Raw genomic sequence first — 14,028 nt, 5'->3', positions numbered from 1 at the left:
TCAATGTGAAAGTTAAAGATCAGGGGAGGAGATTGAACTGGAGCAAGGTAACTCCTGAAGATTTTTTTAATTCGATTCTCTCAAAGGTTGGTTCACATCTAAACATATGAGCCGATCTGCTTTCTCAGGGTAGGGATGTAATAATGTCATTTGAAGCTATCTGCTCTCAAGTGGCTAATGATCTCACTATGAAAGGCAGGGGTGATAAAAGTAAATCTGCCTGTGGTTGGTTTAATCATAATTGTTCCTTAGCCCATAATCTACTCAAAAAAGCTCTTAATGACAATCCTAGAAATAAAGGGCTAGTTGTACAGCTAAGGAAAGAGTATTCACAAGCAATTCAGGCTCGGAAAAGGGAAATTAAACAAGATGCATGGGTAGCCCAAATGGATAAAGCTACATTGAAAGACAGCTCAAAGTTCTGGGAAATCATTAATTCCCCCCTGCTATCTGGCTCCCAGAACTCTGTACTAGAATTGAACATTTCAGAGGAGGACTGGTTAGGCCACTTTGAAAAAATCTATGGGAGTAATCTTGAGCTGGAATCCTTTGAGGTACCAATATTCAATTCTTCTTTCCCCCCTATCAACTTTACTATTGAAGAGGTGGAGAAAGCTATTGAGGGGACGGCCGGGCGCAAGGCGCCAGGCCCAGATGGGGTACCGTCTGATTTGTATAAGGCTAACCCTAAGTACTGGGCTAAAATATTGTTAAATGTTTTTAACTCTGCGGCCGTAACTGCCTCTCCAAAGTCTTGGTCCCGATCAATCATAATCCCTGTGTTCAAGAAGGGTCAAAGGGGAGACCCTAGATGTTATAGGCCCATATCCCTGCTGGACTCTTCAATCATAATCCTAGGAAAAGTTATTCTAGCCAGGATATCAAACTGGGCAACAGAGAAAGGTATAATTTCCAATGCCCAGTATGGATTCAGATCTGGGAGGGGCACAGAGGATCAATGCCTTAACTTACATCTAATTGTTGCAAAATATACGAAAGCTAGAGGGGGCTCGATTTTTCTAGGTTTTATGGACCTGTCCACGGCTTTTGACCTGGTTAACAGGTCTAAACTATGGTCTATGCTTTTGGAACTGGGACTTGATAGGCCCCTTGTGTATTTTCTGGCGGAATTACACAAAGATTTGAAAGCAGTCATAAGGATGACTCAGGAGGGGAAATGCACCGCTAGTTTCAAATCTGGAAGAGGGGTGCGTCAGGGATGTATCCTTGCTCCTATGTTATTTACATTGTATATAAACTCCCTAGAAGATAATCTGTTCACTGCTTCTCTTGACATCCCGCGGATGGATGGTACTCCTATACCTGTACTCCTCTATGCGGATGATACAGTTCTATTGGCCCGGACTCCGCTCGGGCTTCAAAGACTATTGGATTCTTTTGGGGATTTTATTAAATCTTTGGACCTTGTGGTTAACAATGGTAAATCACATATTATGGCACTGGGCAAGGGGAAAAACCACCTCAAAACCTTCTATTGCAGTGGAGTAGTTATCACTAAAGTGAAAGTGTTCACCTATTTGGGAGTTGTCTTCGATGATAAAGGAACCTGGGCGCCTCAACTCTCTACCAAGGTGAATGCGATACGTAGCTCTTCAGCTGCAATATTGGGTTTTGCGAAAAGGTTGGGAGGGAAGCCTTGTGAGGCTATTTTAAAAATATACCAAGCTAAAACTGTCCAATAGCCAGGTATGGGGCTGCAATATGGGGGTATACTAAAACTGATCCCATACAAACTGAAGAAAATACATTTTTACGTGCCCTTCTCGGCCTCCCTCAGTCTACTGCAACACACATGTGAATTGGGGCTAGGATACATCTCTGACATCATAAAAATAGCTCCTATTATGTTATGGATCAGAACCTGGTTAAATCCGGACCTTATGTTGAATCATAGTATCCTGAGAGATTGTATCAAATTAGATAACATGAAGGAAATCCAGTGGCTGTCCTACATTAAAATGTTATCTAAGAAAATTGGGTGCCCGGAGATTTTCTCCAATCCTGAAGGTCTATGTAAAGCTGATTTATTGTGGGTTAAAATTAATCTTATTAAGCACTGCGAAGTTGAGCGAGAATCCCAGGAGTTAAGCAAACCTACAGTAAGGGCTCACTTCTTGCTTAATCTATTTTTGGCTATGCACCCTTATCTGTCAACAGTTACAAATTCTTATCATAGATGGCTATTGACTAAATTCCGTTTCAACCAGATTCATTTAGTATTAAGTGATCCACAGGGCTGGTCTAGGCCGGAAGATGCGGCCCCATGTGAATGTGATGACTTTTCTCCCCAAGATACCATGCATTTCATGTTCTTCTGTCCCTTGTACCTTGAAGCTAGGAAAAGGTTTATTGTCCCTATTCTGAGAGAGAAAGCATTTGTACAAATTAAACCTGCACTATTGTTTTTACAACTAATGGAATCCCCTGTAACTATGTTTGGCGTTTCTAGCTTCCTCGTTGCATCTATTTGGTCAAGGAGGAACAGACAGGTAGCCATATTGGAGGAAATTAATTAGTTTTTACAAAATGATTCACCGAGATAAATTATTTTTTTAATTATGAAATTGTTAGATCGTTTTTAAATTGTTTAATCATGTATTGTATACTTTTATGATTTTAAATAATCGAATAAAGTGGTTTTGATGATGATGAACTCACTAAAATAAATATTGCCCATGTGAGCATATTATGATAATATGGACATGACATGTGTAGGATAATCCAGCCCCCACGGGTGTACCTATTCATCCAGCAAAGCCTATAATATGGATATACAGCCAACATCATTGTGATGTTGAGTTTGGAGCATTTTAATTACAGCAATATGAGTTCATAAGTTCTTTTAGCTACACCGGGGCAGTACACTGGAACCTTTAGTGGAGAAGAACATAAACAAGCTGACTATAGCAGTATTCCCCTTTCATATCAGAACTCCATGTGCTGGTTTCGATATAGGACATGGACTCTGGTAAGTAGAATTTGGGATTTTGGGTAATGCGTATTATACCTTGCATGTGAGTTAAAAATACGATTACTGCATTGAGAACTGCATGCTATTTTAATACCTCTATCCCTAGTCGGAACATTTGAACGAATATGTTGAAACATACATTTGCTTGTTCAGTAATGTGCTTGTAGGAATACACCAGTAAATGTGGTGGTCCAAATGAGGTTGATGAGCTACCTCTCATATAAAATAGCGATGTGTTTGAGATGTGTTTGTTGATAGTGATGTTTTGTAATTCATATGTTTTGACATGCTTTGCACAATATTGATGTATATATTTTTTGTATTCACATGTATTATATATATTTTTATGAATGTACTATACTAACATCCCTGATAAAGTTCAGTAGAACAACATGTCTTGGCTGTGACTGTGCTTGATGATATACAAAAAAAAGATAACTATTTGGAATCTAATGAAGAAGAAATAAGAAATATAATTGTCTGGATTGGACTTTTCAATTGTTATTTTTAAATTTGTGTGCATCCCGTTGTTTCTTTATCGTTATGGACCACCAGATCTTCATCCCTGTTTTTTTATCTGCCACCACCATGATTTGTCATATTTACTCAGTCAATGCCCAAAAATTGAACAATGTCCGTTTACTATCCAATTTTTTAGCACAATATCTCGCCACTTGGCAAGTATTGTCAAAGTTTCTTATAGCTTGTAAATGTTAGAGTATTTTTTTCTGCTCTGCAAAAATGGTACTTCCTACATACCGAAGTCCGCATAGGCTTTAAATGACATATACACAAAAATTGCATGCACACATTAACAATTTAGGAATGTTTTCATTTTGCCTGTTGGAAGCCTATATTTCATGTGGTTTTAAGCTGGCTTGTTGCTTTTGATAAACCCCTTAGATGTTTCCAACCATGTTTTGTACTTTGGAATTTCAAAATAAGAGTGTACCACTAAGTCCTGAAGTGCTTGAACCCTTCTGAATGTTATGGATGCGTTTCCACCCTTTTTACCAATGATGGTATCCCATCTCAGGATATCACAATGTTTAGTCAGTATAAATCTGAGATGGTTGGACTGTGTGTTAACATGAATGATAAATTGCACTTGATTGTTTACTTTATACCTTTTGTCTTTAAAAACAATGCCATCTATGTTTCTAAGTTTGACTTGATGGGCTGCCTGATGTAAGATTCTTTTGGTATATCCCTTTGGTTTCAAATCTAGAAAGCATTCTGAATTCCTCCTCATAATATGTGCTTGCTTCATTACAATTGAACTTGCCCGTGAGCAACTCCGAATAGGGAATACACTAAGTTAAACCTTTTGGATGGCGACTCTTAGCATGGAATATGCTGTTACCGGCTGTTTCCTTCCAGAAGAGTCCAGTTGTTAAACTAATGATCTCAATTTCCAATAAAATGTCAAGATATTTTATTATGTATTTGTTCATTTTGTATGGGCAGGGCAGATTGATGTCATTAACCTGAAGTAGGTCAATGCATTTAGCTGCCTACTCTGTAGGACCATCCCAAATCAGGAAAAGATCATCAATATATCTGATCCAAACGGGGATCTGGAATGTGAAATGTTCATATTGACCCACCCAGACCACTTGTTCCACCCACCAGCCCATGAAAAGATTTGCATAGCTGGAGGAGAAACAGGTGCCCATAGCAGTCCACGATATATGGCAATAATATATCCTGTCACAAAAGAATATATTCTGATTTAAACAGAAATCTATATTTTTTAAGCAGCTTGCTGTTATCAAGTAGAGTGATAGTTTGATGGATGCATGTATCTAGGGAATTTACATCTAATGTAATCATTGTATAGCTTGGCTCTCACTGTATGTCTCAAATTTTCTTCAAAAATTGGTTTTGTTCTTGCAATACAATGGTAATGTCAGAACAAAAGGAGCTAAAAAATGTATTAAATAAATATCAATATTTTCTAAAATCCCTAATTCGAGGAGACTATAAGCTTCCTGGGGTTTCCGTGGGACGTTTGTGGATTTTTGGCAGAAAACATGGGACTCTAATTTTGACAGTTAAAAAAAAACTGTATTCATCTAAATCAATGATTGCCTGTACTTTCCATTGCCGTAGGTGATTATGACACATCTGTATAGTATCTTTGCATTCAATCTAAGTGATGCACTCATAACATTTAGAATCAGCCAACTGGCTTAACGGGGCTGACCTTAAGTATTCCATATCCATGATAGCCACATTTCCACTTTATCTGAATGTTTGATGATAATTAGGGGTGGGCGGAATTTGCGAAATTAACTTTCGCAAATTATCTCGAAAATGCTGAAAATCTCCGCAAACACGACGGAAATATCGCGAAGACGCAGAAGTTTTTTCCCGCCTGTTCGCGGTATTTTTTGCCTGATCGCGGGTCGCCAACTTACCCATGCAGTTGCTCACGGGCGCGGCCATCTTGTTTTCACTTGTCCCGCCCTCTCGCGATGCTCACTTCCTGTTCCGGGTCACGCAATGCATGTTCGCGCCCGTTCGCGGTCGATATTTCCTGTTCGCGACCGCTTTTACTTGATCGCGTTGCTTTTTGCTTGCTCAGGGAGAAAATATCGCGCGAACTTGCGCACGTGGTCGCAATGGGCGCAGCCATCTTGTTTTTCACTCTATTGCATGGTTCTGGGGCCTGATTTTGAATCCTCCCAAAATCTTTTCAATCCTTTGTTTATAGCCATTAACTATTTTCCTGCTTCTATATTTTTGGTTTTTGTCTACTTTTTTTTGTGTTTTTTAGCTACTTTTTCTCTTTCTATTGCCTGCTATTTATTTCCTTTACTCCTTTATTTATTTTACCTTTTCTTTCCCGCCCCGTCCCCAGAACCATGTCCAAGGGTAGGGCTGTTCGCCGGCGCAGAAGGCGGCGCCCACAAGGGGTGCAGGCACGGGCCTTATTTGGGGAGGTGGAGTTGGCTACACTAATTTTCTTTGTGCAGCGCCACCTCCCCTCAACCCTGGCAGCAAGTGGCAGGCCTGGGTCTGGGTACGGCCTCCGGGAGCGTCGGCAGCGGTGGGGGAAGGTGCGCCGGGCAGTGTCACGCTTCTCTGGTGTCCGGCGCACCCAGGCGCAGCTGACGCACCGGTGGTCCGACATCTTGGACCGTGAGCAGGACCTGCTGGACCTGCTGTGAGTGGAGGTCCCGGGGCTTGGTGAGTACCTATTTAATTATTACTACTTTGTGTCTGTTCTTCTGCTCTGTGTTATATATTGCGAATATCTTTTTTTTCTTCCAACCAGCTAGAATGTTGCTGCTTACATTCCAGGTTAATTACGTTTAAAAGTCTGTGATTTTTTTTGAAACAGGTGCTCTTCTGCGCTACTACTAATCTTACTTTTTTGCAGCTTTGCGTTTGCGCTTGCTTAGCGTGATTCTTTACGAGTTTATTTTAGAGAAATTAAGTTACGTAATGCTACAGTGACTCTAGTCCACTCCTTACTTTGTCCTGTCACTAATAGATAGGGGCGGATTGATACTTAGGTTTAGGTACTTTGTATGAGCTTCTAATTTGTTAGTGATATGCGTGATGCCCCCTCACTCAGTTACGTGACGTGCTGCTAGTACGGCAGTCTTTATTAGAACCTTTTCTAGTTTGTTCAATGAGTGGTGGTAGGCTTAGCAGTTACTTAGCACTAGCAGATCAGCATCAATCAATCAAACCCAAATTTGGTGTATACAAAAAATTTAGTCATGTTCATGTGTCCTCCATGATTTGACCATATGCATTGTTGAGGAATACAGTGGAAATGCATACTTAATGTACAATTGGCATGCCTGGAATAGGTGGGCTAGGTTGGGTGGTACGTTGTACTTAGGCTTAGTTGTAACTTAGTATTCTGGAATCAGAATGGAAGACTGGATTACTGTTGATAAATAGTAACTTAAGTAGTCGAACTGCGAATCCCCCGATATTACTTGTTGACCAGATGAGATCGGTCAATTTAGTTATTGCAATTGTTGTTTACATAAGTGTTTTTTGACCGTTGTTGAAAAATATTGTATTTGTTTGACACCATCCATCAATGTTTGTATCTTTCTTATATCTTTCCTGTTCATCAGCACCCAGGGGCAGACCGACAGGGACTGGGCAGTCGGCGAGACACTCAGAAGAACACCACCAGGAGGACACCGCTGAGGGCTCCTCTGCTGGCCCCAGTAAGTCTTCTTGTTTTTAATAATATTTCTTATTCCATATCTTTTACTGCCCCATATTTTTCCCGAACTATTGTTTGTTTCCAAATGCTATTTTTTTACCACCAATTATCCTTCGATCTGTACGGTTTCAAAAATCTTATCCCTGCCTCCGCTATGATGACTCTGAGTACTACTACTACTACATACTATCAGTCTGTCTGTACTGTAGTAGCTAGTCTTGCCCAGTTGGCCAGTGGCACTCTTTGTGAAAGGTTGTAATATAAAACTCATATTCACCAGTAGCTCAAGCCATTGAGTCCAATCCGTTGGGTCGTCGTCTTCTACTACTTTTACTCTTATTGATCTTGAGGCTTTTGTAAATTCACAGCAACAACAGCCCTACCAGATTTATTACTATTTTGATATGATACCCTATAGGACATACTACTGTTGTAGGGATCTTGCACATACACAGACATTTGCACCAGAAAATAGGATGTTGGTGATGGTAGATTGGACCTTCCTTGCACACCTCAATCAGAAATTCCGCACCCACCACAATTCCACTGCTTGACTATAGTACTGTCTTGTCATAACTATTAGGTCTCTGAACCCTCCCCCCAAGATACCCAACAAGTAGACAACCCAGAACATAACACACTCAACCTCTCAGTCGTGGAAGCAATTCACATGCACACCCTTACTTTAATTTGCTCACTCGTGTAAGTTAGTCCACACCAAATACCACCAAGTCTATGTAAGTTCAAAATGTTTATTTCAATTTGAGAAGGTCTGTACACTGTTTTCTTATAAATGCAGCACCAACCGGAAAATCAATAACAATAAAACAATATACATTGTTACACTTATACAATTGGGAATTACATCATGATAACTGAACAGTGCTGGAAGGCAGCACCACCATCCCCTAGGAATTTAGTTTACATAAATTTATAAATGAAGATGAGAGTGAAGGGACCCCTCACCTTAGAAGAACCTAGTACTGGTAGTTGTTGCATCATTCAGAAGCTCTGGTTCGTAGAAGGGAATCTTGCGTCTAATGCGAAAAATGAAATGGTGTGCGTTAGTATATTGCAACTTGCAAGCATTTCTCAGCCGTTCCAAAAAGTGTAGCATTTATGGATAAGCAATATGGACTAACAGTAACAGTAGTACACCAGTACTTCCTAAAAAAGTGGCTTGTTAATGTTTGTTGACCGCTTGTACGCAGCGCGTAGACTAGACAGTAGCAGTGTGAGGCAGGTCATGTGGGCTCAAAGGTGTCTTAAGAAGCTGCAAGGTAACGTCACATGTGCAAAAATAAAAGACACAAAGGTAAAATGGTAGCATGGCTAGGGCTAATTAAGCAAAGGCTACAATGATCATATATAACTATTAGTGTCTACTCTACTACTACCTGATTTGTACTAGTGATGTATGTTAGTATTAACTCATTTTTCAACCTTGCTACTGATCAATAGGGGGGAGGTGTATATGACGCCTAATAAATGTGTAATGTTTTCTAGGCGCACTGCCGACCACCATTGCCGGGGCCAGCGAACAAGGCGATGCGGAGGGCGAGGATGCGGCAGTTGCTGCCGATACCGATGATGGAGCGGTAGGGGGAGTGGCAGCACCAGTGGCAGGCGGTGGTAAGTTAGATTCATAATCCTTAACTATTGTTGAACTTGACAGTACACTCACTGCAAGGGTGTACTGTATGTATATGTATACTGTACAGTTGTGACTTAGGGCCCCATTAGGATGGTGGGCGTATTGCCCCCGCCGGGCTGGCTGGAATTCACTGCCAACACCGCAGGGGCAAACCTCCCACCATCCCTGTAGAAAATATTCAGACCCCCCACATGTCGACCAGGCGGAAAAGGGTTCAATATGCCGGTGGTGTCTCTCTGAACACACCACCAGCCATATAATCTGCATTTTTGAATGCCTTAGCGTGGCGGCATTGCCGTCCGCCACGGAAAGGCATGCAGACATTGCAGAGTATGCTTGGGTGCCCCCATGGAGGGTACCTACCTATGCTATGGTACCCCCCGCCTTTCAAAGCAAAACGTGACAGGCTCCGTGCGGGGCCTGTCATGTTGTGCTTGTTAAAGCAGCACAACATTTTAGCATTGCTTTCAGCAAAGCCAACCAGAATGTAAAAAAAAAACAGGATGCGCCCGCCACTGTGCCGGGCGCATCATCCTAATTAATTGTCCCCACGGGACCCCCACCCTTTTTAGCATGAGGATGGCGGGCGGACAAAGTCCGCCCGCTATCCGATGTCGTAAGTAAGTATGAGTTGTTGGGGACGTTTGAAGAGTGAACTAGAAGACTAGAATTCCCTTTAATTGGCATAGGAGCGGGAGTATTGAGTAACCAATGGCCTCATCTATCTGATTTCAACTCCGCTTTGAAAGTTTTATGAAGAAGAGCACCTGGTGCACTGTTCAACTAAAAAGTGAAAGACGGGTGGAAGGAAGAAGGATGGGCGACATTTAAAATGTTATGTACTACTGTGCTTTATTTTATAGTGCTACTCTACCATGCCACTATGTGTATAAATAATTACCTTGTCCTACTGTTTTTCTAAGAGTATATTTTACAATTGTCTTGTTTTTTCCTTTTTGATACACAGCTACTCCGAAACAAAATCGGAAGGAGTTGGCCGCCAAGGCACAGCGCCGGAAGCTGGAGGCAATCCAACGAGAATACCGGCGGCAGGTGGTCTTAGCCGAGGAGGAGGAGGAGATTGCGGCTGCAATTGTTGAAGCCTCCTCCAGTGGCCCGGGCCCCAGCCACCGCCCTCCAGCGGTACGGCGCCACTGTCTGGTGGCTGCCCGCCGCCACCGTGCCCTCTCTGGTGCCCCCCCCACTGTGGCTGCAACTGCCGCACCCTTAGACGCCGCGTCGCCCGTTTAGAGGGAGAGATGCGCCAGATGCGTGTCCTCCTTGAGTCCCGCCCCACCACTTAGTCCCTGTCATCCTGTTCTGCCCCTTTTTTAATTCTTGTTTGGGTGGGTGGGTGGGAACTTGTTTGGGCGTTACGGACTTCTATGGACATTGGTTGGGGTTAGGGAGGGGGGTGGGTCAGCTTTTGTGGGTTTAGTTTATTTTTGTTAGGGTAAATTAAATGTATTTTTCTATGTTACATACAATGTTGTTAATGTTTTGTAGGTGGGGTAACTGTTTTACATCACACTGTTTCCTTGCTGGTGCATGGCCGCCCATAGCCTGTGTTTGATTTCAATAATTGGCTGACTGTATAAAACACAAACAGATAGATGCGACACACCTCACGCATTGACTGGTCCTTCTAGTACTTTCAGTCTGTCCTCTAGTCTATGCATTCTTTGTACTGGTGTGTGAAAATGAAATCATTGACAACATGTCCATTATTAATTCTGCCTCCCCCAAACTTCTCTCTTACCGGTGCTTGATGTTTATGTCCAACTGTGGCACAGCACTGGCTGCATGGTGAAGATGGTTTCCTTTTTCATACATGCCATGATTGGGGTGGTGGTGGTGGTAGCATAGTAGTAGTAGTAGACACTGGCAGGGCGGCAGCATTTGCAAAAAAAGAAAAGGAGACAGTCAATCGCCTTTGAGAGACTGTTAGAGGAGTACTTGAATGAAGTACAGTACAAAACTTACCGAGCAACAATAATATGCTCAAATATTTGACAAAAAAACAGAATGGTGGTTAGGATAGCCTACTAGACAGAGTTACAAACTATAGTTGTGTCGAGTCACTTGACTAGGCCTACAGCCTAACAGTTAGTGCTGTATATGAGGAATGACAACAAACAAATCCAATCAATGCCGGCAATTCATGCTGAGGTATATGTTCCTTTGTTAAAAAAAATAACCTCTGAAATATCCTACTCATGGGTGGCCAAGCAGAAGAAGATCATCGCTCTGCCTTGAAATTGAAGTAGTGTTGCTTTCACCACATCCGCCCCAGCAAGTGTGTGATTAAGTATTGGTGTACATTTAATTTAGTTACACCTCGACAATAAGTCACACAGCCCGGGGGAAGAGGGTTAGGGTTTGTTGAATGGATGGGAAGGGGGTTTTTGGGAAAGGTTTGACATAGAAAAACAGTATGCATACATAGACAAACAAACAACAATCATTGAAGACTACCATATCCATATGTCAAGGGAGAAAAAGGCAATGCATGCATGATGATGAGACCCGGATTACATACAGTTCTTGTTCTGTTGTTCCGGCCTTAATACTTTTACAGATAGCAAATAGAAATTTTAAATATTGGTAGGGAAGAATCGTAAACACAGAGCAAACCTAATGACGATAATAACAACTCCAACAACACACTTTTGTAAAGATGGTATACAAAATATTAATCAAATTATTTAAAAGAAGATTAAAGTGGATACTGTTACTGTGTTATCCTGGTAAAAAATGTGGACTGGATTTGCATCTCGGCATTCCTCTTGCTCCTCTCGTCCATCAATCTTGGGTGTGTCACCTCGCCACTCACCACTGCTCGGGCTGGAAAAAAAATGTTGATTTATTGGTAAGGTAAGAATGAATTGTAATGTTTTCCAAAGTATAGGGCAAGACCCGGCCTGTAATTGTAGATGGGAAAACCAAAGGGGATATTGAGAAACAAAGTTGAAACAAATGCACAAGTTATGGTGTAGTGCAACAAGAACACTTTCCGAGGTGGCATGTATGCATCATCTCTACTCTAGTCTGTTTCCAGCATTGACCTTCAACAGTAACAGGAAAGAGCAGGCCCACAGTGCTTAGCAGTAGCACATCCTACGTTAACACTTTAGAGTCCTTTTTTTTTCTCTCAAAGAGTTGGACAAACGCAAAGCACATTATCCATTCCAAACATAGCATTTTACAGTTTAAGTTAGTAAAATCAATGCACTGCAGTCATCCCACCGCTACACTCTATTCAACTTCTACACAGACATTTGGGTCTGCTGTGGTTGTTGTGGACGTGTTTACCTTTAGGCTTTTCCGTTTTATGCCACTCATGAAACGTCCTCCTGACTTCATCATCATCTCTGATACTTTTACTGACTGACTGTGAAGATCGGCCTGCAGTATAAGTAAAATTTTTATGACACAACACAACAAGAGTAGAAATATAAATATTACTGACTTGAGTCATTGTTTATTGTGTACAGAAAGATAGATTACTAGTACACTTTGACATCACTTTGTGGACAACAAACAAACAACGGAAACACAAAGACCAATCGCTCAGAGTCAGGTGTCCAATGCATGCCATTAATTGTCATTACCTGTTCCTTCTCATCTTAAGTTAACGGGCCGTCTATTTCGCCATCATCACGATGGACGGTGCTGTTGTGTCAATCATACTCATTGCGCAGATTGAGTGAGTCCCCTTCCTGTATTGAATTAAAAGCAATGTATCACCAAGCTGCAGGAGAAGTACAAATTTCTTATTTGCAAGAAGGGGAAAATTGAATTCACCTTGAGTTAAGTTTAGTGTGTTCTGTAGAAAGTTGATTAGTGGCAGTGCACAATTACATAAATTCATGCACAACAAACACAACAAAATCTAAATCATTCAGTCTGCGACTCTTCGTCCAATGCATGGCATCAATCATTACCTGTTCCTTCTCATCTTAAGTTAACGGGCCGTCTATTTCGCCATCATCACGATGGACGGTGCTGTTGTGTCAATCATACTCATTGCGCAGATTGAGTGAGTCCCCTTCCTGTATTGAATTAAAAGCAATGTATCACCAAGCTGCAGGAGAAGTACAAATTTCTTATTTGCAAGAAGGGGAAAATTGAATTCACCTTAAGTTAAGTTTAGTGTGTTCTGTAGAAAGTTGATTAGGGGCAGTGCCCAATTACATAAATTCATGCACAACAAACACAACAAAATCTAAATCATTCAGTCTGCGACTCTGCGTCCAATGCATGGCATCAATCATTACCTGTTCCATCTTATTTTCAGTTAATGGCCAGTCTCTCTCGGCTCTGAAAGGAGGATAGCTATAGTAATCACCTGATTCATGCTCCACTTCTTTTGGAAGGACTAGGAAAGTTTGAATTTGTTGTTACCATCCTCCAATCATCATTCATGAGGGAAATGGAATTGAGCAGGAGATTCAGTATGATGGAGCGGAGGAGCTGGATTCGGAGGACTGTACTGTCAAATAGCAGACACCTGAAACTTGTATATTAAATTAGAAGAGTAGAAGACGGTGGTAATGGATTTGTTGTGATTAACAAGTTTATAACCGGAACGACAGACACATAAACAAAGGGGGAAAAAAGGGAGGAAGACAGTAAGTGCGAGCCTAATTGTCAGGGAAGTATAGCTCGTCCTCAAACTCTGGGGGTTCAGCCAGTAGTAGGTAATCATCTGACACAATACTTCCGTCTCCTGAGCCGCTGTCCTCATCTTCCTCCGTTGATTCATGTATTGTGTAATTCGGTGGTATGAAGTGCTGATTCATTTTGATCATTGTTAACCTCTCCACGTTTTTTGGAGATAGACTGGTCCTTCTCAATGTTACAATGGAACCAGCAGCACTGAAAACACGTTCGGAAGAGACACTTGCGACAGGGCAAGCCAGATAGCTTATCGCCAGCCTGCTGAGCTGTGGCCATTCAGACCTTTTCCTATACCAATACTGCAATGGGTTTTGATCAACGTACACCTCTGTTGGGTCGTCCAGATAGGCCTGGACCATCCGCTCAATGTTCAGGGTTGCTGCTGGTAAGCTTTTGTGCTCGTTTTTATGTGCATCAGCACTGTGCTTACAAAGGCCCATCTTTACATACCAATCCTGTAATGATAATGATTGTACTCGGCCTAATGATCCAGTTATTGTTTCTGTA

The sequence above is a fragment of the Triturus cristatus genome, chromosome 7, assembly GCF_964204655.1.
Source record: "Triturus cristatus chromosome 7, aTriCri1.1, whole genome shotgun sequence".
Classification (NCBI taxonomy): Eukaryota; Metazoa; Chordata; class Amphibia; order Caudata; family Salamandridae; genus Triturus; species Triturus cristatus.
This window is presented reverse-complemented; position numbering follows the sequence as displayed.